Below are 26,456 nucleotides of genomic sequence, written 5' to 3' on the forward strand. Positions count from 1 at the left end.
GGACTGAAAATTCCATTGTCCATTATATGAAGGTACTGCCCCATTTTGGGTGCAGGAAGAAATGGTGTGCAATAAATAAATCTAATGTATTTTAAAGACCGTGTTCTGCTTTTGGGGAAAAGATTACTTTTATGGGTCATGCTTGCATATTCAAAAAATACAGATGTCTGGACGGAAAGTAGACAGGAAGCAGGAGAAATGTGTTTAATTTGATGTAGTATTTTAGTTTCCTACTGTATATCTGATGCTAATGAATATTATGTATTTTAAAATGTCACAATATTTTCTGTATAATGTGTATTGTGCAACTCATTATAGAAGGGCTGGGCTTGAGCTTTTGACAGGATTTCTTTTTTCCTTTTTGCTCAGATGCCTTTTGGTCTGTGCTGCACTTTTTCCAATTGGAGATATTTTTGCTAGAGCCATTTTATTATTTTGCATTTACTCATATTCATATTGTTTGGAACTGTATTGACTGCAACCTTATTTTAACTTTAATCTACTTGCCACAAAGTGCACTTTGTTTATTTTAGCTTAATAATAAACATGTACAACAAGTGCACAAACTACGGTTCTTTCTATAAGCACACAATGCCATTTCTCATGCAGAGCTTTTGCTACTTATTGTAAATAACCCAGATTTTTATTTGACTTCCTTTTCACTTCGAGTGTGTATTATTTGTTCTGAAATTGTATGTGCCCAGATTATACAACTGATTGTCTGCATTATAATATTTGTCCTGGCTACACTGCTGATGTAACTTTCACTATATTCACCGATTAAATCTAATTATAAAAGAGAAAAAGTAGAGCCTTTGTGGTAAATTATTTTAGGATATGTTTTTAATCATTTTGTCTTTGACTGGTCCTGTGGATTTACTATTTCTGATAACAGGTAAGCGTTGACATCTCTTGTTACAGTACATATTGCAATTACAAGCCATTCGATAAGCCTCACGTCCCTCACCGCATGAATTTCAGCAGGTGAAACCTGACAGAATTTAGAGGTGCAAAAATGCTATCAAAATAGAACATTTCTAGGGCAGTAATCAAAACTGGGTACAATTTACCACACCCAATATATACTGATTCGAGCAGTGTCCAAATATATTTGACAGTCATCAGTACCATAGCAATTAAGCGAGTATGCACTTTTTTTATAGGAAAACATGGATGCAGAACCCTCTTTATCTGGTAGCACCATTCTCCTGGTGGGGTGCAAACTGCATATTTCTATTCAGAGTAAGTGTTTAGACTGCTGCATGTCTTCCGATTTGTTTCAGTAATAAGGTGGTTAATAAGAATAAACAAGGACCTGTGATATATTAAGGCCACTGCATGTTGCCGCCTTTTTTGCTAAATCACAAATGGTGACATGAACTTGCCAATTTGTGATAGGTTGGTGTAAGAGATGGCCATGTTACTAGGAGAAAGGTGGTGCCCAAACAGCAAAATATAATTGTCCGGAGCACAAAAAATGCTTTCATCAGAATATAATTCTTAATGTAATTCTGGGTTGCAGTTGTTGAACTATGTACTGGTTTAAGTGTGCATACATTTTGCTTTGGTTTATTTCATTCTCTTACAGTAACGATTATTTGTTAAACCTTGGAGGGACTGTATTTCCTACAAAACACGTCTTGAACCCACCCTCCATTAGAATTTCGGTCCGAAATTATGGTACTAGGGACCTGCCATCACAGAGGCATCTAAGCCACACAAAACCTGGGCTTCATTAGTATATCTTCTTACTTTAATTTGGACAATGTGTTGTATTTGGGATACCTACTATCCTAGACTGAGGCACCAGGGCATCCAAAATCATGCTGCCTGACCCATTATTAATGTGAGATAAAACGTATATTTCCCTCCCTTTTAGAGAGTGTTTTTTTGGTTTGCTCATTCATCCTGACATGGTGAGAACCTGTCCTATCTCAAGGGCAGGCTGATACATTACAAACCTATGTCCTCTCTGAGTCATCTACAGCAACATCTTATGCAGTTTCCACCTTTAAAAGATCAAGGTGGCAATTAGTTTCTACCCTTGCACCAGGCGCATGGAACGCACTTCCTTTATCACTGATGGCTGGATAATGATCTGTGCACAGTGGCAAACGGAGGCTCATTGAAGCTCTTTGCAATGCTTGCATTTTGTTGCCAAGTGACTTGTTAGCGCGTCCAAGTGACTTTGTAACTCAAATTTTGTGTCGCTAATATACCAAATTAAGGGCTTAATTCATATGTTTGCAGAAAGCGGGACCTCTGTCACAACATTGACGGTGTTCCCTTTAAGAATACATAGTGGTCCCTCTGCTAGATTTAAATGGGATAAGGCCTTACGTTTTGCCACGGGGATGACTACTTCCTCATCGCTGTGGCCAAACTTATCCAAAATCCCAAAGGCTGTTGGAGAAATGGCTGCATGTCCATCCACCTTACTAGGATGGGTGGACACACAGCCATTTTTACTAACTGTCACAGCAAGTCAAACCCTGGCGGGAAGAGGTAGTAAAAACATTTAAAAAAATGCCCCTCCCTTCACAGTAGAGGACTCTAATGGAGAGGGCGGCTTATGTTTTTCATATTGAAAAAGGATATAGTGCTTGGGACTTTCTTTCTGAACATAAAAATAACGGGAAAATGAGTACGAATCAGACTAGTGAGCCTATAATTTGAACCACCTCCCTGTTACAAATAGTAATTACAGCAAATTGTGATGTGCATTCACAACATAAATCTACTGCTCCAAGGTGTCATAACATGATTCGAGAAGGAAAAAACACTGATGCACCATCAACACAATAAGTCCAAGCAGCAGAGTCCTCTTTTTATTGTTACATCATCTTCGTGAAAAGAGCTTCAAATCACAGAGTGCAATTCTTTTATTATTTCTTCCAAGATTGGAAGGTTAAACCACAGCCGGCCAACGCGTTTCGTTTACTTCTGCAAACTTCTTCAGGGCTGTAAATACACAAGATGGCAACACTGAGCAAATCCTATATGTGACGAAATCATCCCGGTGCAGGTAAGATAACAGAGTAAGAAAACACGCACACTGTTCCAGCGGTGCAGTCCTATAACTTATAAATATGTTTTATTGTGCCAGATTAATCACGTATGAAAAATAAACCTCACTTAAGGGACAGATAGGGGATGACAGAAAAAGAAATATATTACAAATTGTCCCAAAATGACATCAAATAACACCACACCTTCAAAATAATGTATCAGAAAGGAAGGATACCATGCCTCCCACCTTTCCTTTTCTAATTACATGACAAATTCAAAATAAACTAAAAATTGCACTGCAATATTTACCAACTACTTCCACCTATATCGTGTCCATATGCATGTTGGTACATACCAATCATGTCCTCGGAGTTGTCATATTTTCTTAATCTTCGAGGTTATGAACAGTGATGTTGAAGTCATTAAAGTTCCTACTGCACACAGTCCCTGCATTCCAAACTGGTGGTCCCCCATTTTGGCATCTAATGGAACATCATGGGCAATGGCAAAGCATACAATCTTAAAGCCTAAGATCTCTATATAGTAACGCAATAACCCCATTAACCAAACAAATGAAGTAAGCCTGCCATTTTTTTTCGACATTTTATGCTGCCTTCATCAACCCGATGCACAACACCTGTGCGTCATATCCCAAGACACCGTCCGTATGAAGGATCCAAGGCCATCTGAAAGCATTTCCGATTTGCTGACATGAACAATGGACAATTCAAGCTTGCGAACAGAAAAAGCAGCAGCCATCTTAACATGTCAATATAACTTATCCCAACAATCCCTGTAATGAAACATTACTTGTGTTCGGAAATGGCACCTGTTGTACCACTGCACCTGGAGTTTGCGGCATCAAAAGCTTAAGCTCTGACTTAAACTCAGGCCATTTACGGCACCTGGAACCGCAACAAGTGGACTAAGGTCCATTAATGGCCTATATCCATCAAAAGTCTGCCCCATAGATGATATTACCCGCACATGGTCTCTCACCCCTCTCCTCACGAAGCTCTGTGGCATTTCACTCTGTTCTCCTGAAATCAGCTTCTTTTATGCAAACAATGGTACCGCTGGATCAACAGTAATTGGCAACGATATTGCATCTGGTGCTGCTCTTACACCCGCATTTTGTGGAAGGACTACTCCCATACTCTGATTCATCACTGGTGACACATCTGACTGTGTCCCTGTCATTGGTGTGAACTTCAGCAAACACTGTGACTGCGCCTGAGGCATCAGTATTGGAGTTGGCTCAGTCTGAACTAGCATCGGCCTTGGAACCACTTGCTCCGTAGGCACCACTAAGTTCGAGGTTGTCTCAAGAATCGGTATTTCTGGATAAATTCTCTGTTCCGGTGACGGGTGCATCTGCTCTTGGACTACTGAAGTAGTTACTGCATTAGGAGTACTCTGCACTACCCCTTGTACCTGTCCAGTATATGTTTGCACTGGTCCCGCTGTCCCGATCACTTGAGCTGGGGCAGTTGGAGCAGAACTAGTACTTGGACCCACTTCATGCACCGCATATGGTGGATGCCGGTCCCGCAATATCTGAGTAATAAGATCCTCGACATTCAAGTCTTCTTCCACTATGTAAGACTTTTTCTTCTTTTTACTCCCTCACCATCTCGTATCACTTTTGCCAGTATCCTCTTTTCCTTCTGACTCATCTTCCTCTGTGATAGCAGGAAACAACTTAACATCCTACAATGTCGCTGTTCTCCACCTCTTCTGTTCCCAATCCCATCTTACTTCTGCTAGGGACTTCTCTACCTTCCTTATTCTCCTCTGAATTTGATTTCCTGCTGCTGTCTCGCTATAAGCTCCCAAACTGCTAATGCCTCAAAACGTGCTGGTCTCAGAAGAGGCTTCGTCTCATACAGTGTCATTCGCAATTTATCCAGAATTCTCAAATGAAATGTTCCATGCTCTAAAGCTCCCTGTTTCTCTGTCAATTTTCACAACTGCTTTAACCACAGGCATGGCGCGACACCTCGCTCCTCCATCACAATATGTGCCAGAGAATTTTCCGGTGGGGTAGGCTCCCCCACTGTCGCCTTAATGTTGGTATCACCCTTCATGGCACTCATAAACGCTTTGAAAAACTTCATCTTTTCTATCTTTTGTGTATTCAAATCAGTTAAGGAAATGACTTTTACTCCCTAGATTCCCTTCACCCGCTCTCTCAACCAACTGTCTCTCACGCATGGCTGCCAATACGCTTGTGACTCTTCTTACTAACCAACCTATCCCAGCGCAGCTCACTCTGATGTCACACACACACTGCGGCTGACCAAGTCTTGTGGCTTGTCCTCCTAATCTTCAATTTACACAAAACTAATGCAAATTATTGCGATCACTGACCAAAAACCAATAACTAAAACAAATCAACTGGTTTGCTACAGGAAAGTACACAATTGCTTCAGAGAGCTTACGGATTTTCACTGATGGCCCTCTCCCTCATGCAGCTATTCCTCTTTCTTAGTCTCCCACATTTGAAAGCAAAATTTGACCTGCAAATTTCACTCTCAACTGATCAGTGGGTCTGTCCTAGTGCACATAGGACTCGCCAAATCTGAAGTCGAAAATTTCTCTTATTTCTTTAACTTACATACCGACCTGCTGACCACACCGATCAACCTACTAAAACTTCATGCAAAAACAGTTTAGAACATGAATTTGGAAAAAACATCTAGCAAAGATAATCTATAAAAAAACGGCACAGTTGGTACCTAGAAAGAAAAGGCACAAAAGGTAATTCAGTCACATTGTCATAGCTACCTATCCATGGTATGGATCAGCAACAAAGTCAGTCTTCGTCTTCAGGTCATCAGTCGATCAGCATCACATCAGGCTTTCAAGAGCATGAGCCCAATGACAGAATTTTGAATCTCTTCTCTCCCATATCGCATCAATTTCAGAATAATGTCTCTCCTCCGACATCTGCCCCTAACATCTCTCCATCAGTTCTTACATTTTCTCCCTTTGTGACAACATTATATCAAAGTCACCCTGACTATCCCCCAATTTCTAATTGGTCAGTTAATCACCAGTTATGACTCTATCCAATAATTTTAGGTTTTCAAATTTATGAATTCTAGTATTTCACAGTTCTCAAGGTGTTGATTGGTTCAGTGTATGATGTCCTCATCATCCGGCTCATCAGGTATTGAAAATGTTGCATTTCCTTCTTCAGTCAGTGTCTATGTTGTTTGAGTCCTGGGAAAGTACATCCCATATGCATTACACAGTTCTTGATACATTTTTGATTCCATCATCTCCTGTCGGTCGGTTTATAGCAGAGAACTCTAGCTTAGCAGACTTTATTAAACAAAAAGCGGTTCATGGTCATTTCAGCACATTAGCTTCTCTACATTGCGTTATTATTCAGCTTCTGCATGACGCCTGGCAAAACTAGGCCACGACTTCGGCTAAGTTAGCTGTACAATATAAAGTAAGACATACATTATATATCTCAATATGGCATTTTACTACATCATTATTACACATTTTCAACATTTCACATATTTTTAGTCACTTTTTAATATAATTTGGGAATCTTGGTGACCACTCTCCGTGGGCACATTTTCAAACGTGCACCTTAATTTTCTATGTTATTTATTTCTACATTTTTCTTATTATTCTAAATACATAAACACTCATTCACTTTTCTAATTAACATATCTGTTTCAGCAATCCCTCCTCTGATGACTAAATATGTCATCACACTACTTTTACTATCAACATTTTCATAATTCTATCTCTTCAGCATTTTGTCTCCTTCTCAAATCTTCTCTATAAATTATTCCTCTGTTTCATTCTTCCCTCCTCTGATTATTTTTAGACCTTTTCAATTTAATCTTTTGACACAATTTACATGAACCCCATAATCCTAATATGCAAGCAATCATAATTAATATTCCATGTAGGATTTTTAATAATACCCCATTCCAAATGCTACTAAGCCAATTTCCCACTGAAGCAAATCCCTTTCCAACCTTTTCCCAAACACCTGGTTCCTTCAATTCTTTTAAATCCTTACTTGAGTTGGTCAGGATAGTAAGTAAGTCTCTTATCTCTTTATTATTGTTAGAAATGTATGAGCAGCAATGCCTAGAGTTAATCATTTTACAGACACCGCCGTCCTTCGCTAGAAGGATGTCTAAAGAAAGGCGATTTTGAAGCGTCACAGCTCTATCCGCAGCTAATTTGGTATCTATCAGGAGTATTGCCCATGTAAAATTTGTCAGCATGTGTAGGAGGCTGGACTGGCTTGTAGTGAGTACCAAGGGGTACTTGCACCTTGCACCAGGCCCAGTTATCCCTTATTAGTGTAAAGGGTGTCTAGCAGCTTAGGCTGATAGATAATGGTAGCTTAGCAGAGCAGCTTAGGCTGAACTAGGAGACGTGTGAAGCTACTACAGTACCACAAGTGTCACTTGCACAATATCATAAGAAAACACAATACACAGTTATACTAAAAATAAAGGTACTTTATTTTTATGACAATATGCCAAAGTATCTTAGAGTGTACCCTCAGTGAGAGGATAGGAAATATACGCAAGATATATGTACACAATACCAAAAATATGCAGTATAGTCTTAGAAAACAGTGCAAACAATGTATAGTTACAATAGGATGCAATGGGGAAACATAGGGATAGGGGCAACACAAACCATATACTCCAAAAGTGGAATGCAAACCACGAATGGACCCCAAACCTATGTGACCTTGTAGAGGGTCGCTGGGACTATTAGAAAATAGTGAGAGTTAGAAAAATAACCCTCCCCAAGACCCTGAAAAGTGAGTGCAAAGTGCACTAAAGTTCCCCTAAGGACAAAGAAGTCGTGTTAGAGGAATAATGCAGAAAAGACACAAACCAACAATGCAACAACTGTGGATTTCCAATCTAGGGTACCTGTGGAACAAGGGGACCAAGTCCAAAAGTCACAGGCAAGTCGGAGATGGGCATATGCCCAGGAAATGCCAGCTGTGGGTGCAAAGAAGCTTCTACTGGACAGAAGAAGCTGAGGTTTCTGCAGGAATGAAAAGGGCTAGAGACTTCCCCTTTGGTGGACGGATTTCTCTTGCCGTGGAGAGTTGTACAGAAGTGTTTTCCCGCTGAAAGAACGCCAACAAGCCTTGCTAGCTGCAAATTATGCGGTTAGCATTTTTGGACGCTGCTGTAGCCCAGGAGGGACCAGGAGGTCGCAAATTGGACCAGGAGATAGAGGGGACGTCGAGCAGGACAAGGAGCCCTCTCAGCACCAGGTAGCACCCAGAGAAATGCCAGAAACAGGCACTATGAGGATGCATGAAACAGTGCTCACCCAAAGTTACACAAAGGAGTCCCACGTCGCCGGAGACCAACTTAGAAAGTCGTGCAATGCAGGTTAGAGTGCCGTGGACCCAGGCTTGGCTGTGCACAAAGGATTTCCCCCGGAAGTGCACAGGGGCCGGAGTAGCTGCAAAAGTCGCGGTTCCCAGCAATGCAGTCTAGCGAGGTGAGGCAAAGACTTACCTCCACCAAACTTGGACTGAAGAGTCACTGGACTGTGGGGGCCACTTGGACACAGTTGCTGGATTCGAGGGACCTCGCTCGTCATGCTGAGAGGAGACCCAAGGGACCGGTAATGCAGCTTTTTGGTGCCTGCGGTTGCAGGGGGAAGATTCCGTCGACGCACGGGAGATTTCTTCGGAGCTTCTAGTGCAGAGAGGAGGCAGACTACCCCCACAGCATGCACCACCAGGAAAACAGTCGAGAAGGCGGCAGGATCAGCGTTACAGAGTTGCAGTAGTCATCTTTGCTACTTTGTTGCAGTGTTGCAGGCTTCCAGCGCGGTCAGCAGTCGATTCCTTGGCAGAAGGTGAAGAGAGAGATGCAGAGGAACTCTGATGAGCTCTTGCATTCGTTATCTAAAGTTTCCCCAGAGACAGAGACCCTAAATAGCCAGAAAAGAGGGTTTGGCTACCTAGGAGAGAGGATAGGCTACTAACACCTGAAGGAGCCTATCAGAAGGAGTCTCTGACGTCACCTGGTGGCACTGGCCACTCAGAGCAGTCCAGTGTGCCAGCAGCACCTCTGTTTCCAAGATGGCAGAGGTCTGGAGCACACTGGAGGAGCTCTGGACACCTCCCAGCGGAGGTGCAGGTCAGGGGAGTGGTCACTCCCCTTTCCTTTGTCCAGTTTCGCGCCAGAGCAGGGCTAAGGGGTCCCTGAACCGGTGTAGACTGGCTTATGCAGAATTGGGCACATCTGTGCCCAAGAAAGCATTTCCAGAGGCTGGGGGAGGCTACCCCTCCCCTGCCTTCACACCATTTTCCAAAGGGAGAGGGTGTAACACCCTCTCTTAGAGGAAGTCCTTTGTTCTGCCATCCTGGGACAAGCCTGGCTTGACCCCAGGGGGGCAGAAACCTGTCTGAGGGGTTGGCAGCAGCAGCAGCTGCAGTGAAACCCCAGAAAAGGCAGTTTGGCAGTACCAGGGTCTGTGCTACAGACCACTGGGATCATGGAATTGTGCCAACAATGCCAGGATGGCATAGAGGGGGCAATTCCATGATCTTCCATGATCTTAGACATGTTACATGGCCATATTCGGAGTTACCATTGTGAAGCCACATATAGGTATTGACCTATATGTAGTGCACGCGTGTAATGGTGTCCCCGCACTCACAAATTTCAGGGAATTGGCCCTGAACAATGTGGGGGTGCCTTGGCTAGTGCCAGGGTGCCCTCACACTAAGTAACTTTGCACCTAACCTTTACCAGGTAAAGGTTAGACATATAGGTGACTTATAAGTTACTTAAGTGCAGTGTAAAATGGCTGTGAAATAACGTGGACGTTATTTCACTCAGGCTGCAGTGGCAGGCCTGTGTAAGAATTGTCCGAGCTCCCTATGGGTGGCAAAAGAAATGCTGCAGCCCATAGGGATCTCCTGGAACCCCAATACCCTGGGTACCTCAGTACCATATACTAGGGAATTATAAGGGTGTTCCAGTAAGCCAATGTAAATTGGTAAAATTGGTCACTAGCCTGTTAGTGACAATTTGAAAGAAATGAGAGAGCATAACCACTGAGGTTCTGGTTAGCAGAGCGTCAGTGAGACAGTTAGGCACTACACAGGGAACACATACATATAGGCCACAAACGTATGAGCACTGGGGTCCTGACTAGCAGGGTCCCAGTGACACATAACAAACATACTGAAAACATAGGGTTTTCACTCTGAGCACTGGGCCCTGGCTAGCAGGATCCCAGTGAGACAGTGAAAACACCCTGACATACACTCACAAACAGGCCAAAAGTGGGGGTAACAAGGCTAGAAAGAGGCTACTTTCTCACAGCATGCTATCCACATTAGTAGACAACTTTTGTATCTTGATCGAATTCAGGATGATTCCCAGTGAAGGAATCACTGTACCAAAAATATCTCCCACAACTGCAGAAGCGATTTCCCTCCTCTTCTCTCGCTTATGATGTAATTCAGTCAATTTCAGAAACTTCTTTAAGTCATCTATCTGATAAATCTTTGGGAAAACTATCCCCAAATAACATGTCCCATACCTTCCTCTTGGAAGACGGTAATAAGCATTAAGTCCACAAATATAAGAGATACCAGGAATCGCAGGGTCCTTACCATTCAGCAAAAAGGTCCATTTACTCTGAAACAAAACCACATGCCTACATTCACTCGGTCCCACAAATAAAGTGTCAGTGCGTGATTTTGGCCTACATAAACAAAGCTTTCCTATGTGTACTGCATCTAGTGCTAATTTCCCTTGCGTTTTAATTGCAGTGTGAGCATAATCATTCTTATAAGTCCTTTTCTCTAAGCCTTTTTCTAGTTTTTTCTTTTAATGCCTTTCTTCTGTCATCAGTATGCCCTATAAAGCCCTTTTCTAAAGGTGCAAGCAAGGACGTGAGGTTGTTCTTGTGCGCATATGCAGTTCCAAATGCTAGTGTCTGCTCAAAGAATCCTCTAACTAATACTATATCATGATCCTTAGCTACTCTACTCAAATATCTAATAATAGGAACAAACGAAAACACCAAATCGTAGTTAGAATAAAAATACTGTATATATTCTTGATTATAGAACCTTGTTAGTAGCAAACTACAGCTTATTCCATAGGTTAATGGAAGACTGTGGTATGTAGCTCCCTCCACTACTGATGAAGGAATTTGCGTACACACAAGACAATCCCTTGCATCCATCGTCTCAACATTTTCACTCAACAAGCGATAGAAGACATTAGAAGAAAGCTCTCCTTGAGCATTAGTATAGTCACACAAATATTTCTCATCTAACTTAAACTTCTTTAGAGCTGTTAGTGTAGTAGTCTCCAAAGCAGAAGTACGATTTGCTCCTTTTACAGACATTCCCACAATCACCACTCTAAACAAAATCCCACAAATAATTGCCAGTCCAACACTCATATATATACAGCGCCTAGCATTCTTAACTTGATTATTCAACTCAGCCATGATCTGTAAAGAATCAGAAAGCAGAAGTAACTCTTATATAAAGTGCATTAAAAATAAAAAAATAAAGAAAAATTCTTCTCTTGCAGTTCAGTCTCACATTCAGGAACCCTTTTCCTTTGTCAAAATCGAGTAGCAGCTTGTCACATCCGGGTTTTTAATGTCAAATCAGGTTATCAATGTCTCTTTCGGTTTGTTTTCAACAGTCTCTTTAAGGTTTTTCAGATTGGTTCAATAATTCAACTTCTTGTTCACCTTCAGTACTGACTCAGAATCTCTCTATCAAAACAAAAGGACATAAACTTGTGTTGCCATTCATTAGTAGCTGCATATGCCCATTTAGGACCTGCGTAACGCCGACATGCTATTCTCTTTCTTTTTACCTTTCGATCACCACTTAATTCCCCTTCACTCAATTCTTCTTTCCTCATAGTATTTCCTTCTTCCTCTATTGTTTCATTTATGACCACTTCCTTTCTTTTCTGCACTTGCGATTCAGGCCAATTATCTCCTTTTCTTGATTCTTCTTTTAATATTCTTTTCAAAATTGGACTCTTTTCTTTCTCCTTCTCAGTGGTGTTTTCTCTTGATGGACCTGCAACGGGCTCAAGAGGAGTCGGATCACCTTGACTTTGACCCGTCTCAACTCTTTCTCCCTCTTTGCCTGGCACTTGCTCTGCTTGCTTTTCAGCACCGTCTGCTTCTGGGAGAACCTCTGCAGAGCTAGCCTCTCCTGCTGTCTATGTTGAGATTGATTCTTCTGCACCCTTCTATAATTCTTCACTTTCATCTCTTACAGGAGTAATAGAACCATCTTCCACAAGCTCTTGTTCAATTTCAGGCTCTCTTGGTTCTTTTTGTGGTTCAGGCGCGGCAACCTGTTTCACTGTTGTTGGTGCTCTCAACAACGCTTCTTCGTGATCCAGTGGACATGCCACTTTCTTCGTATGACTTGCGTGGATCCAATTCAGGAGTCCTGCACACTTCACAGCTGTCGTAGTCGTTAGGACCACCTGGTAAGGCCCTCTCCAGTGTGGCTCTAAACATGTCTTGAGAACATGTTTTCTGACAACGACCCATTCACCGGCTCTCAGATTGTGCCCTGGATCGTGGATGGGTGGCAGGGTGGTGGCCTGCACCTGCTGAGAGAAAGAGCGAACCAAATCAGCCAAACCCTTGCAGTAATCCAACACTATATCATCTGTGATATTTACAAGTGCATTGGCTGGAACTACTGGTAATCTCATTGCTCTGCCCATGAGGATCTTGTAGGATGACAACCCTGTCTTCCTGTCAGGTGTATTTCTCATCCACATCAACACCAAAGGCAACGCATCTGGCCATTTCAAATTTGTAGCTGCACACATCTTAGCAATTCTTGATTTCAAGGTACCATTCATCTGTCAGACTAGTCCTGAGGCTACAGGGCGATGGCTACAATGCAACTTCTACTCAATGTTCAGTAATGCAAACAAGAGTTTAATCACCTTGTTGTTGAAGTGAGTCACCCTATCTGATTCTAAAGAGATCGGAAACTCGAAAAGTGGTATCAACTCCATAAGCAACAACTTTGCTACTGTGAGGCTGTCATTCCTTCTGGTGGGGTATGCTTCTATCCAGTGACTAAAAATGCACATAATCACCATTTCAAACCTCCAAGCATCAAAATGAAATCCAATTGCATTCTGCTGAACGGACCTCCTGCTCTTCCAATGTGGATCAAATTCAACACTGCTCCTTTTCCCACATTTAGCTGCTGACAGATTATACAGTGATGACATACTGCCTCTGCTGCCTGCCTAAACTTGGGATTGAACCAGTCTATTTTAAACAAACGGACCATGGCATCCCTCCCAATGTGTGCCTGACCATGATAATACCTGGCCGTTTGTAACAATAAACTATTCAGCAGGACCATCTGACCTTCCTCAGAAACCCATATCTCATCAGGCCTTTGAACACATTTTAGTTAGCACCAAAGTCATTTCTCTTCCCTGTTAACATTACTCTGCAGTGTTTTCAACTCTTCTAAAGTATCGATCACTTTCAATGCAAAACTTGTACACATGTTATCTTCTTCTGACATCTATTCCCACTTGTCTTTGAACGATATACAGTTCAATGCGCAAATCCTTGCGACTTGATCCACATATCCATTTCCTAGTGAGATATAGTCCTGTGACTTTAGATGTGCACTGCATTTCACCATGGAAAGTTCTTCAGGTAATTGTATTGCAAACAGCAATTCTTTTATTAAGTTGCCATTTCTTACTGGTGAACCAGTAGAGGTTAGGAAATCTCTTTGCGACCACAATTGACCAAAATCATGAACGATTCCAAATCCATATTGGCTATCTGTATAGATAGTGAATCTGAATCTAGCAAATACATGGCACGCTCTAGTAAGAGCTACCAATTCTGCTACTTGTGCAGAATATACACCTCGAAGCAAAGAAGCTTCTAAAGTACCTGTAATTGTGCACACAGTATAGCCTGCTCTCAATGTTCCTGTACCATCTATGAGACATGAGCCATCAACAAAGACAATTTGATCATTTCCTTCCAATCATGTCTCTCTGATATGAGGTCTTAGTTTTGTGCACAACTCGGTTACCTCAAGACAATCATGCTCAATGTCTTCTTCCTTTTCAACTTCAACAGTATGACAGTAATGTTGCAGAGTTCAGGACTGTACATCTTTTCAATGCTACATTTGCAGCACCTAGAATTCTCGTCTCATACCTTGTCAGTCTGGCACCAGTCAAATACTGCATTTTTGTCCTTGTCAGGAAGATCTCAACAGAGTGAGGTACCATTACCATCAGAGGGTATCCCATCACTACTCCCTCACATTGAGAAAGGCTTTGGCCAGTTGCAGCAACTGCACGCAAACAACCTGGTAAGGCTGCGGTAACTGGGTCCAAGGTAGCTGAAAAATAAGCTACTGGACAATAAGCACCTCCATGGACCTGTGTCAAGATAGACAAAGTACAAGCATCACGTTCATGACAAAACAATGTGAATGGCTTAGTGAAATCAGGCATTCCCAACGCTGGAGCTCTGCACACACTCTCTCTCAACTCAGTAAACGCTTTCATCTGATCCTGGTCTAATGTAATGGGATCTGCAACATCCTTATGTGTCAGCTGCTGCAATGGTTTGGCAATCTCAGCAAAATTTGGTATACACTGATGACAATAACCTACCATTCCCAGAAACATTCTGACATCTCTCTGTGAAGTCGGGGACTTCTCTGCAATATCATTGTAATCCTTTCTCTGGAAATCCTCCTTGACCCTTTCTCAAATTGGTGTCCCAAATATTTTATTTACTTCTGACAATACTGCAATTTCAAAGGTGACACTTTATGTCCACATTTTTCCAAATGATTCAAAAGGGCAATCGAACTTACACTCAACCCCCGTTTTAGATGCAATCAGTAAGTCATCAATGTACTGCACTAGAGTCGATTTGTACGGTAGCTCTAATGACTCCAGATTATTTTTCAAGATCTGATTGAACAGACGGTGACTCTGTGTACCCTTGAGATGCACCAGCTGTAGAATCTGTCTAGGAATTTGAAACTAAAGAGAAACTGACTATACCCCTGAAGAGACACAGAAAAGAAAGCTTGTGACAAATCAACCTCTGTGAACCATTCTGCATTGCATGGGTTCTGAAACAATATTACCACTGGATTTGGTACTACGGGACAACACTTGACCACCATCTCATTGATTTTTAGCAAATCTTGTGCAACGCGTACTTTCCCACAAGACTTCTTCAATCCCATTATCAGTGAATTACATGGACTTCTCAACACTTCTTCAGAACCCCTTGTTTCAGAAAATCTCTAATTATCTGTGCCACTTTCATCAGAACATCTTGTGCCATGTTATACTGTGGAAGCTGCAGGAACACTACATTTGGCTTTAAAGTAATCTTAATCGGCTTCACTCCCTTGATCAAGACCACTTCTTTACCTGCCAGGTCCCACACATTCTCCTGTACTGTTCCCTGCAAGTCTGCATGCAATTCTTTCACAGTAAACATCGGGAAAAAATCAATGGCTATTCTTCATTAGTGATTTCATTCTCAATTTCAGGAGTTTGTTCTTCCTCATCATCACTATTCGTCTGGACCTCTATTCCAGCAGTTGAACAAATCATTGAACATCTGGTCTTGCACAATAAGTCCATTCCCAGTGGGGATACTGGACTTGAGTCACAGACTACAAACTTATGCAGTCCTTGGAAGTTGCCAATCTCAACCTGTACTGGATATGTGATCGGATTTATCAATTGTCTATTTACTACCCCTACAACCTGAACTGTTCTGCCTGAAAGAGGTATGTTCAGAACTTCTGTACTTCTAACTGTAGAGCACGTAACTCCTGTGTCCACTAGGAATGAAACCCTATGACCCATCACCTTTCCTTTCACAAAGGGGCCTTATTGATCTACTTCTAATGAGGCTGCAAGCATACATGGCTTCTCATTCGAACTATCACACATCCATTCACCATTTATTTGATTCTCGCTATGTAATGGGAATTGATGCACTGTGTCACTACTTCTGTCTTACCTCTGACCTGTGACCTGCTGAGTAAGCATCATCTGTTGCTGTTCCATCGGGGCTTGAGGTATCTGCACTTGCTGTCTAGGTACCACAGGAACCTGATGCTGCACTGGTTGCAATTTTGTCATTTGTGCACGAGGCATTTGCACCTCCTGCATGGGTTGAAAATTCTGCACTTGATTCATATTATTCTGGAAATTTGGATTAAGTCCTCTCCTTCTAGGGACTTTCATAGTTTGAAATGTATTGACATCACCACTTTGCTGAACAACACCATCATCGGACACTCCCGCTTCCAGTGTCCCATGTTTCCGCAAAGATGACACAGTAACATATTTTTCATCCCTTGCACATCATTCTGAACCACTACCGTACCCAAATCCGCTCTGCGATTCATATTGATTCCACGATCCCTACCTCTCACATGAGGCTGGAACATAACAGTTCCCTGCTGCTGCGGTATCTGCTGCACAAAAGCTCCCTGCACTCCAGTTTGAGCCACCTTAAACTGCATCACCATTGCCTTCTCCTTCAACTTCTTCTGCTTCAACTCAATCTCGTCACTACACTGTTTTGCATACCGAGGTACCTCATCAATTGGTTTCGCTTGCCAACAAATCAAATGACTCTTAATCATCTGACCTACTTCAAGTCTCAATCCTTCCACAAACCTGAACACAAAGTGCAACATGGCTTTCGGCTCAATTGCTTCCTTACCGCTGTACTCTTTGAATGCCTTCAACAATCTCTCATAATAAGTATGTATCAACTCTTTTACTTTTCGCACTGTCCTGTCAATTCTCTGCCAATCAATATTTTTAGGCAAGATTCTTCAGGAACTCAATCACCTTATAATGATGTTTCATCACTTTAGGTGATGGTGCACCTGTAACTCTATCTGTCTGGTTCACTCGTCAGCCAATCCACTGCTCTCTTGCACTCAACCCACAAATCAGCTGGGACCACTATCTCCAACAGAGTATTCAAGTCTTCCCACAGACATTTCAAAAGTTTTGCAAATCTATCTGTCTGCTGGTACCACTCAACCGGTTTCTCCCTCAGCTTTGGATAATCATTTGTGAATGACAGAATATTGCTCCTGTGCGAGGGAACCTGAACAAATTGCTCTCCTGGAATTTCCCTCATTGGTAAAATTTTTACTGAATTCTTTTCTTTCTGCACACTTTCAGACCCTTCTTGTGAATCTCGTTTCCGTGTGTCCTTCTTCTTTGCTCATCTGCCTTCCCACTTTTCTAATGCTCCCCAAAAATGAGACTCTGCAATAATTCTTTGAGATGCCCTTTCATCCCTGCTGATCTCATGTGTTCAAAATCTTTTGCCTCAAAATCTAACGTGTAACTTCTTTTCAAGTGTATTGTTTTCTCAATCTCTTTGTCATGTTTTTCTGCCAAATCTGCCAATTTCTGATGTATCTTGCCCACTTCTTTCGTAAATCTCGGACACAAGTATCTCAGCTCTTCTTCAGTATAGGATTCTGACCTATTCGATCCCATCGATCCCTCTACTAGCTCAGTTATTTCGGTAGCCAGCCTTACACAATCAATCTTCTCTTCACCCTTCAATGTATTTCGAGAGGAATTCAGACTGTCTAACCACTCATTTAACTGCTGTGCTGTCAATCCCTGTGATGAAACATTACTTGCGTTTGCCAATGGAACCTGTTGCACCACTGCACCTGGAGTTTGCGGCGTCAAAAGCTTCAAGCTCTGACTTACACTCTGGCCATTTATGGCACCTGGAAACGCAACAAGTGGACTAAGGTCCATTAATGGCCTAGATTCATCAAACGTCTGCCCCATAGATGATATTACCTGCACATGGTCTCTCACCCCTCTCCTCATGAGGCTCTGTGACATTTCACCCTGTTCTCCTGAAATCGGCTTCTTTTGTGCAAACGATGGTGCCGCTGGACCAACAGTAATTGGCAACGATATTGCATCTGGTGCTGCTCTGATACCCAAATTTTGTGGAAGGGCTACTCCCATACTCTGATTCATCACTGGTGTCACATCTGACTGTGTCCCTGTCATTGGTGTGAACTTCGGCAAACCCTGTGGCTGTGCCTGAGGCATCAATATTGGAGTCCGCTCAGTCTGAACTAGCATCGGCCTCGGAACCACTTGCTCTGTAGGAACCACTAAGTTCGAGGCTGTCTCAAGAATTGGTATCTCTGGATAAATTCTCTATAGTGGTGGCAGATGGATCTGCTCTTGGACTACTGAAGTAGTTACTGCATTAGGAGTACTCTGCACTACCCCTTGTACCTGTCCATTATCTGTTTGCACTGGTCATTCCGTCCCCGACACTTGAGCTGGGGCAGTAGGAGCAGAACTAGTACTTAGACCCCCTTCATGCACCGCATATGGTGGAAGTCGGTCCCTCAACATCTGAGTAATAAGATCCTCGACATCTGAGTCTTCTTCCACTATGTAAGACTTTTTCTTCTTTTTTCTCCCTGCCGAACTCTTATCACTTTTGCTAGCATCCTCTTTCCCTTCTGACTCATCTTCCTCTGTGATAGCAAGAAACAACTTAACCGCTTCTGTGCCGGGGACATAATGGTTACGTCCACCGGCACAGTGCTCCTGTGACGAGGACTTAACCATTACGGCCTCACACATGAGTTCAGAGGGAGCGTTAGGGAGCGCTAGCGCTCCCTCCATGGGCTTCCCTCCCACCCCCCTAAGCAGGGATGGAAGGGAAGCCCTTCCCCTACCACCCCCGGACCCCTGCCCTCCCCCAGTGACGTCTGATGACGTCAGCACGCAATCGCGCGCTGACCTCATGAAAGGCCACCTCCCCATCACAAGAGAAATGCAAAGCATTTCTCTTGCGATCATGTGATGGGGGCCTGAGAGGCTTCAAAGAGGAAGGAAAGGAATTTCCTTCCCTTTGAAGTCTCTCAGAGCATTTCAGAAGCCAGATCGTTAAGCGATCTGGCCGCTGAAATGCCCATTAGACACTAGGGATTTATTTATAAACAGAAATTGGCATAAGGGGAGTGTCACCTTAGGCAAGGGTCGCTCCCCAGGGGGGCAATTTTTTTCAAGACTTTTTCTGCCCCCCCTGGGGGCAAAAACCTCTAGGTGCCAGGGATCATTTTTTTTTGTTTTTTAGAGGTGGGGAGCGACCTCTTAGGCAAGGGTTGCTCCCCTAGGGGCAAATTATATTTAGGCCATTCCTGCCCCCATTGGGGGCAGATTGGCCTATTTTTATTAGGCCAATCTGCTCCCAAGGGGGGCAAGAATCACTAGACACCAGGTATTATTTTTTGTTATACTTGCGCATAAGGGAAGCAGCCCCTTGGGCAAGGGCCGCTCCCCAGGGGGGCAAAATATTTTTAGGCCTTTTCTGCCCCCTAGGGGAAGGTCGGCCTATTATAATTAGGCCGATCTGCCCCTAGGGGAGGCACAAACCCCTAGATACCAGGGATATATTTTTGTTTATGTTTACTTTTTGTCGGGGACAAATTTATTTTAGGCCATTTCTGCCCCCCTTGGGACCAGATCAGCCTATTTGTATCAGGCCGATCTGCCCCCAAAGGGGGCAGTAACCACTGGGTACCAGGGATTTTTTTTTGCACCAATTTCACGCAAGGGGAGCGACCCCTTAGGCAAGGGTCTCTCCCCTGGGGGTGAAAACTTATTTTAGGTAATTTCTGCTCCCCTTGGGGGCAGATCGGCCTTTGGGGGCAGATCGGCCTATTTCTATTAGGCCGATCTGCCCCCCGGGGTAACCACTGTGTTTTGTTTGGGGGTCAGCCCCTTGGGTAAGGGTCACTCCCCATGGGGGCACATTACTGTTGGCCATATCTGGCCTGTTTTTGGAATGCCCATCTGCCCCCAAGGGGGTCAGAAAGCCCACCAGAGACCAGGAAAGATTTATTTTTCCAAAATAAGAGGGTGGGGTTATAGATATACCCCCACCCCAAATAAATGTGGCCAAAGTTGTTCAGGTGGGGCATATACCTCTGATCATCCCTCCCCCCGGGGAGGGTGGGGGCAGAAAGTCTACAAGATGCCAGGGAATAAAAAAAAAAAAAGTGGGGTGGTGGCTACCAACCAGTATGGGCCTGGTTATGCCCCCACCCCAACTGAAGGGGGTAACAGTCTTTCAGCTCTCCCCCGCACACTAAAACATCTTATCCCATGGCATGCAAGAGGACATTTGATTATTTGGGGTTTTGGTTTTACATTTGGGCCATGAGAGCTTGGCTAACTCTCAAATGGAATGGTGAGGGCTGCACTTTATGGATTTTGGGACACTGCCATGTAGAAAAATCCACAAGACCTGGACACATCTGAAAACTAAACATCTGGGTGATTCCAGGGTGGTGTTCTCCATATGCACCCGCACCATTTTCTTGCCCACAATGCCCTGCAAACCTCCAACTTTGCTGGAAGTCACACATTTTTCCCACATTTTTGTGATGGAACCTTCCAGAATCTGCAGGAATCCACAAAATTCCTACCACCCAGCATTGTCCCATCTACACCGATAAAAATTCTGCTGCACTTGTCAGGCTAAACATATTTTTTTTCAAACTGCCCTTTTGGACCCGCTTTGGTTCCCCCTCAATTTCAACATGTTTTTGGAACTTCCCTGACACAAGCATTTGGCCCACCTACACAAGTGAGGTTTCATTTTTACCGGGAGACTGAGGGGAATTGTGGATGGTAGGAAATTTGTCCCGGTGCAGTGATCCCACACAGAAATATGGGAAAAATTTGATTTTCTTAGCTAAATTTGAGGTTTGCTGAGGATTCTGGGTAAGAAAACATTGGGGGATCCAAGCAAGTCACACCTCCCTGGACTCCATTGGGTGTCTAGTTTTCAGAAATGTCTGGGTATGGGTGGGTTTCCCTAGATGGCTGCTGAGCCCAGGACCAAAAACGCAGGTGCCCCCGCAAAAACAGGTTGTTTTGTAGTTGATCATTTTGATATGTCCACATAGTGTTTTAGGGCATTTCCTTTCGGGGGCAGTAAGAAATCTTTTTCCCTAAACTATCAAATCAGATACATATTCATTCTATGTTATTGGAACAACATACATTTATTAAAATGCAGAAATTGCACTAGACAAGGCAAAAAGTTGTCTTACAAGAAATGTAAAATCAATGTTATTTGTCAACTTAAAATATCTCACATATGCAGCAATGGCATATTTCCTCTTGTCTTGCGCATTTTCTGCATATCACCAAAATGTATTTAACTCTAAAAATTTTAAATGTGAAATGCATATCTGTTCATTTTTAACACTTGCCATTTATAAAAAACACATCTGTTTTAACCCCATAGGTGCGTGCATTGGCCACTGGCCGACGCACACACAACCTCCCTGGTGTGGGTTACGACCAGTGGCTGAGGCTAGGGAGGGATTTTTTAAAATTCTAATCTCCCTCGGGAGAGACAGAAGAGCTTCCGTGTCTCCAATGGCCCTCCCACCTGTCCCTCTGTGATGTCAGCGCACCGCAATGCGCGCTGACATCACAATTTGTTTTCCCCACCAGAGAAGGAAGCGGAGGTAAGGGCCTCCCCAGCCTTACGGAAGGCCTCGTTTGAAAGGGAAAATTCTCCCCTTTCAAACGAAGACTTCCTGAAATGGTTTCCTGGCCGTGGATCGCAGCCGATCCATGGCCAGGAACCCCACTAGACAGCTGGGATTACACTTGGGAGGGTCGGCCCCCTCTGTAAATGAGCCACCTCCCACACTCCCCGGGGGACCTATTATTTTAAAAACAAAACATCAGTTTACCCCTGAGGGTGCGCGATCGCGCACCCCCCAGGGGTTAAAATAAAACTTTCTTAAAATTGAAATGAAACTGACAGGGGGGTCTGTATTTCATGTGAATAGCTGAGTGGATTAGTAAAGCCAACGACTACCTGCGCTATAATACAAATTAAATGTATGTGCGAGGGGGGCTATGGAGAAATGAAGGGCACTGTTGCTGGGTGGTAGTGAGAGAAGTCGAGGAGTAGGTCATGGGAGTGGGACCACCAATAATGATAGTGGTACTGGGCGCCACAGGCCCCAAAGACTGTGATGATGGGTATGTGACAAGGTGAAGTAATAGTGTGTCTTTTTTGTTTTTTTGAGTGTCTTGAAAAAACGTGCTTCTTGAGGGAAAAAGCAAAGGTAAGGTGACAGACCTCTGCTGTTGCACGCATCACACACACACCCACCAACAATTTTGTGACTGTTTATGTAGGCTAGTGTTTTAGATGGGCAGTTTAGCCAGTAGCAGAGATGTCGTCTCGTTGGATGACTGCTGCTCAAGGTCTAACTCGGGTTATGGAGGACAGCTCTGATGTAGGATTAGAGACTGAGACAGCAGATAATGAGACAGCATCTGAGGGATAGGACAATGGAGCAGACTCTGAGAGTGATTTTTCAGTTCGAGGAGTCCCAGCTGACAACCCCTCTTCCAGTGATTCTGAGGGAGGTGATGAGGATAGTCGTGCAGTCCCTTCGCAAGCACAGTCTGTGCAGTGGAACAATAGCTGGTTAGTCCAACCCAGAGAGCTCTATTGGGAGCTCCCCAGTTTGGTTCAGCCTCAAATTCCACCACCCAAATCATATTGTGGAGACAACAAAACTATCTATCACAAAACAACCTGGTGTTGTAAGGCAGACACCTGGGTTTTTGGTCCTAGGCTCGGCGGCCATTTAGGGAAACCTACCAAGCCCAGACATTTCTGGAAACTATACACCTGGGGGAGTCCACAGAGATGTGGCTTCTGTGGATTCCCCTAAGTTTTCTTACCCAGAACACCCTGCAAAGGTGAAATGTTGATTAAAAACTCTATTTGTTCTTGTATTTCTGTCACCAAAACTACGGGAATATGCTGCGATCCACAAAAATTCCTACCACCCAGTGTTTCCCCACCTGCCCTGATATAAAATTGATACCCCACTTGAGTGCCTGTACCTAGTGTCTGTGTCAGGAATGGGTCACCCCATGGTCAACAGTTGCCCATATGTAAGGACATTGACCGTTGTGTGATCCATTCCTGTCACAGGCACTAGGCCTACCAACACAAGTGACATACCATTTATATCGGGAGACTTGGAGGATTGCTGGGTGGAAAGAAGTTTGTTGCTCCCCTCAGATTTCAGAACTTTCCATCGCTGAAATATGCAGCAAACATGTTTTTTAGCCAAATTTTAGATTTGCAAAGGATTCTGGGTGACAGAACTTGGTGAGAGCCCCACAAGTCACCCCATTCTGCATTCCCTTAGGTGTCTACTTTCCATAAATGTATATGTTTGTTCGGTTTCCCCATGTGCCGGCTGGGCTAAAAGGCAAAATCCACAGCTAGGCACTTTGCAAAAAACAGCTCTGTTTTCTTTGGGAAAATGTGATGTGTCCAGGTTGTGTTTTGGGGCATTTTCGGTCGTGGCCACTAGTTCTACCCACAAAAGCGAGGTACCATTTTTATCGGGAGACTTGGGGGAACGCTGGGTGGAAAAAACAGGCCTGTTTTCTTTGGAAAAATGTGATTTGTCCACGTTGTGTTTTGGGGCATGTCCTGTCGCGGGCGCTAGGCCTACCCACACAATTGAGGTACCATTTTTACCGGGAGACTTGGGGAAACACTGGGTGGAAGGAAATCTGTGGCTCCTTTCAGATTCCAGAACTTTCTGTCACCGAAATGAGAGGAAAAGGTGTTTTTTTGGCCAAATTTTGAGGTTTCCAAAGGATTCTGGGTAAAAGAACCGTGTGAGAGCCCCACAAGTCACTCTAGCTTGGATTCCCCTAGGTGTCTTGTTTTCAAAAATGCGCAGGTTTGGTAGTTTCCTCAGGTGCCGGCTGAGCTAGAGACCAAAATCTACAGCTAGGCACTATGCAAAAAACATGTCAGATTTCAATGTAAAAATGTGATGTGTCCATGTTGTGTTTCCTGTCGCGGGCATTAGGCCTACCCACACAAGTGAGGTACCATTTTTATCGGGACACTTAGGGGAACACAGAATAGCAAAACAAGTGTTATTGCCCCTTGTCTTTCTTTACATTTTTACTTCCAAATGTAAAAAAGTGTGTAAAAAAGACATCTATTTGAGAAATGCCCTGTAATTCACATGCTAGTATGGGCACCCCGGAATTCAGAGATGTGCAAATAACCACTGCTTCTCAACACCCTATCTTGTGCTCATTTTGGAAATACAAAGGTGTTCTTGATACCTATTTCTCACTTTTTCACCAAATTAATTGCTGTATGCCCGGTATACAATGAAAACCCGTTGTAAGGTGCATCCTCTTTATTGGCTCTGGGTACCTAGAGTTCTTGATGAACCTACAAGCCCTATAAGCCCCACAACCAGAGGAGTCCAGCAGATGTAACGGTATATTGCTTTAAAAAATCTCGCAGGAAAAAGTTACAGAGTAAAATGGTGAGAAAAATGGCTGTTTTTTCACCTCAATTTCAATATTTGTTTATTTCAGCTGTTATTTTCTGTAGGAAACACTTGTAGCATCTACACAAATGACCCCTTGCTGAATTCAGAATTTTGTCTACTTTTCATAAATGTTTGGCTTTCTGGGATCCAGCATTGGTTTCACAGTCATTTCTGTCACTAACTGGAAGGAGGCTGAAAGCACAAAAAATAGTAAAATTGGGGTATGTCCCAATAAAATGCCAAAATTCTAATTCAAGTCTGCCTGTTCCCGAAAGCTGGGAAGATGGTGATTTTAGCACAGCAAACACTTTGTTGATGCCATTTTCAGGGAGAAAATCACAAACCTTCTTCTGCAGCCCTTTTTCCCAATTTTTTTAACAAAAACGAAATTTTCACTGTATTTTGTCTAATTTCTTGGTCTCCTTCAGGGGAACCCATAAAGTCTCGCAAGAGGCTTCGTCTCATACAGTGTCATTCGCAACTGATCAAGAATTCTCAAATGAAACTTTCCATGCTCTGGAAATGCCAAAGCTCCCTGTTTCTCTGTCAATTTGCACCACTGCTTTAACCAAAGACATGGCGCAACACCTTGCTCCTCCATCACAATATATGCCGGAGAATTTTCCGGTGGGGTAGGCTCCCCCACTGTCGCCTTTATGTAGGTATCACCCTTCATGGCACTCCTAAATGCTTTGAAAAACTTCATCTTTTCTATCTTTTGTGTATTCAAATCAGTTAAGGAAAGGACTTTTACTCCCTAGATTCCCTTCACCCGCTTTCTCAACCAGTTGTCTCTCACGGACTGCTGCCAATCAAATTGCTACTCTTCTTACTAACCAACCTATCCCAGCGCGGCTCACTTTGATGTCACACTCACACACTGCGGCTGACAAAGTCTTGAGGCTTGTCCTCCTAATCTTCAATTCACACGAAACTAATGCAAACTATTGCAAGCACTAGCCAAAAACCAATAACTAAAACAAATCAGCTGGTTTGCTACAGGAAGGTACACAATTGCTTCATAGACCTTACGGATTTTCACTGATGGCCCTCTCCCTTATGCAGATATTCCTCTTTCTTAGTCTCCCACATTCACAAGCAAAATTCAACCCACAAATTTCACTCTCAACTGATCAATGGATCTGTCCTAGTGCACATAGGACTCGCCAAATCTCAGTTGAAAATGTATCTTATTTCTTTAACTTACATACCGACTTGTTGACCACACCCGATCAGCCTACTAAACCAGACAGATTACAACATACAACCAAGTGTCTCCTACACTTGTCAATATACTCCCGAGTCTTAGACCACACATGGTCCGTATATCACCAACAACCACGTGGACAATTTTTGAGCACAAAGCGCCACACACATATGAAGTTCAACGACTTCCCTACTCTCATACTGCAGAGTAAGCACACTCCTACTAAACCTCAACTGGAGTACGCAGACTCCCTACTTCCCTCACATACATCACAATTCACCTGCGATTTGCATGAGCCTTTGCAAGCGCAACCTACCACTTTCACACTAGGACTCCGAGATCATACCTAACTTTACTAGCGGGATCCAAGATCTGGGAAAGTCATCTCTGGGTTTAAGGGTACATCATTCTAGCTATAATTGCCATTACGAAAAACAAAATCCAAATCACAATATTAATAAACAACTAACTCTATCTCAAACTACCACCATAACCATCAGGCACCATATAACTAGTTCTTCAAAGAAACTAACCATCCTCTGCTACCAAAAACTGGTAGCGCGCCTGGTCCTTAATAAGTAAACTTACAAGGGGACGCATTTAGGTCGATGAACCTTTTGATTCGCATGGAGTATCCTAGCTATGTAGTAACCAATGTCCAGCAATAATCAATACACAAATCAATAACCATTAAGCAAATCATTTATCAGCAATTCATAGCGTCCACATTTCATGAATGACCACAACTCCATT

This window comes from Pleurodeles waltl, chromosome 8, assembly GCF_031143425.1.
Source record: "Pleurodeles waltl isolate 20211129_DDA chromosome 8, aPleWal1.hap1.20221129, whole genome shotgun sequence".
NCBI classification, from domain to species: domain Eukaryota; kingdom Metazoa; phylum Chordata; class Amphibia; order Caudata; family Salamandridae; genus Pleurodeles; species Pleurodeles waltl.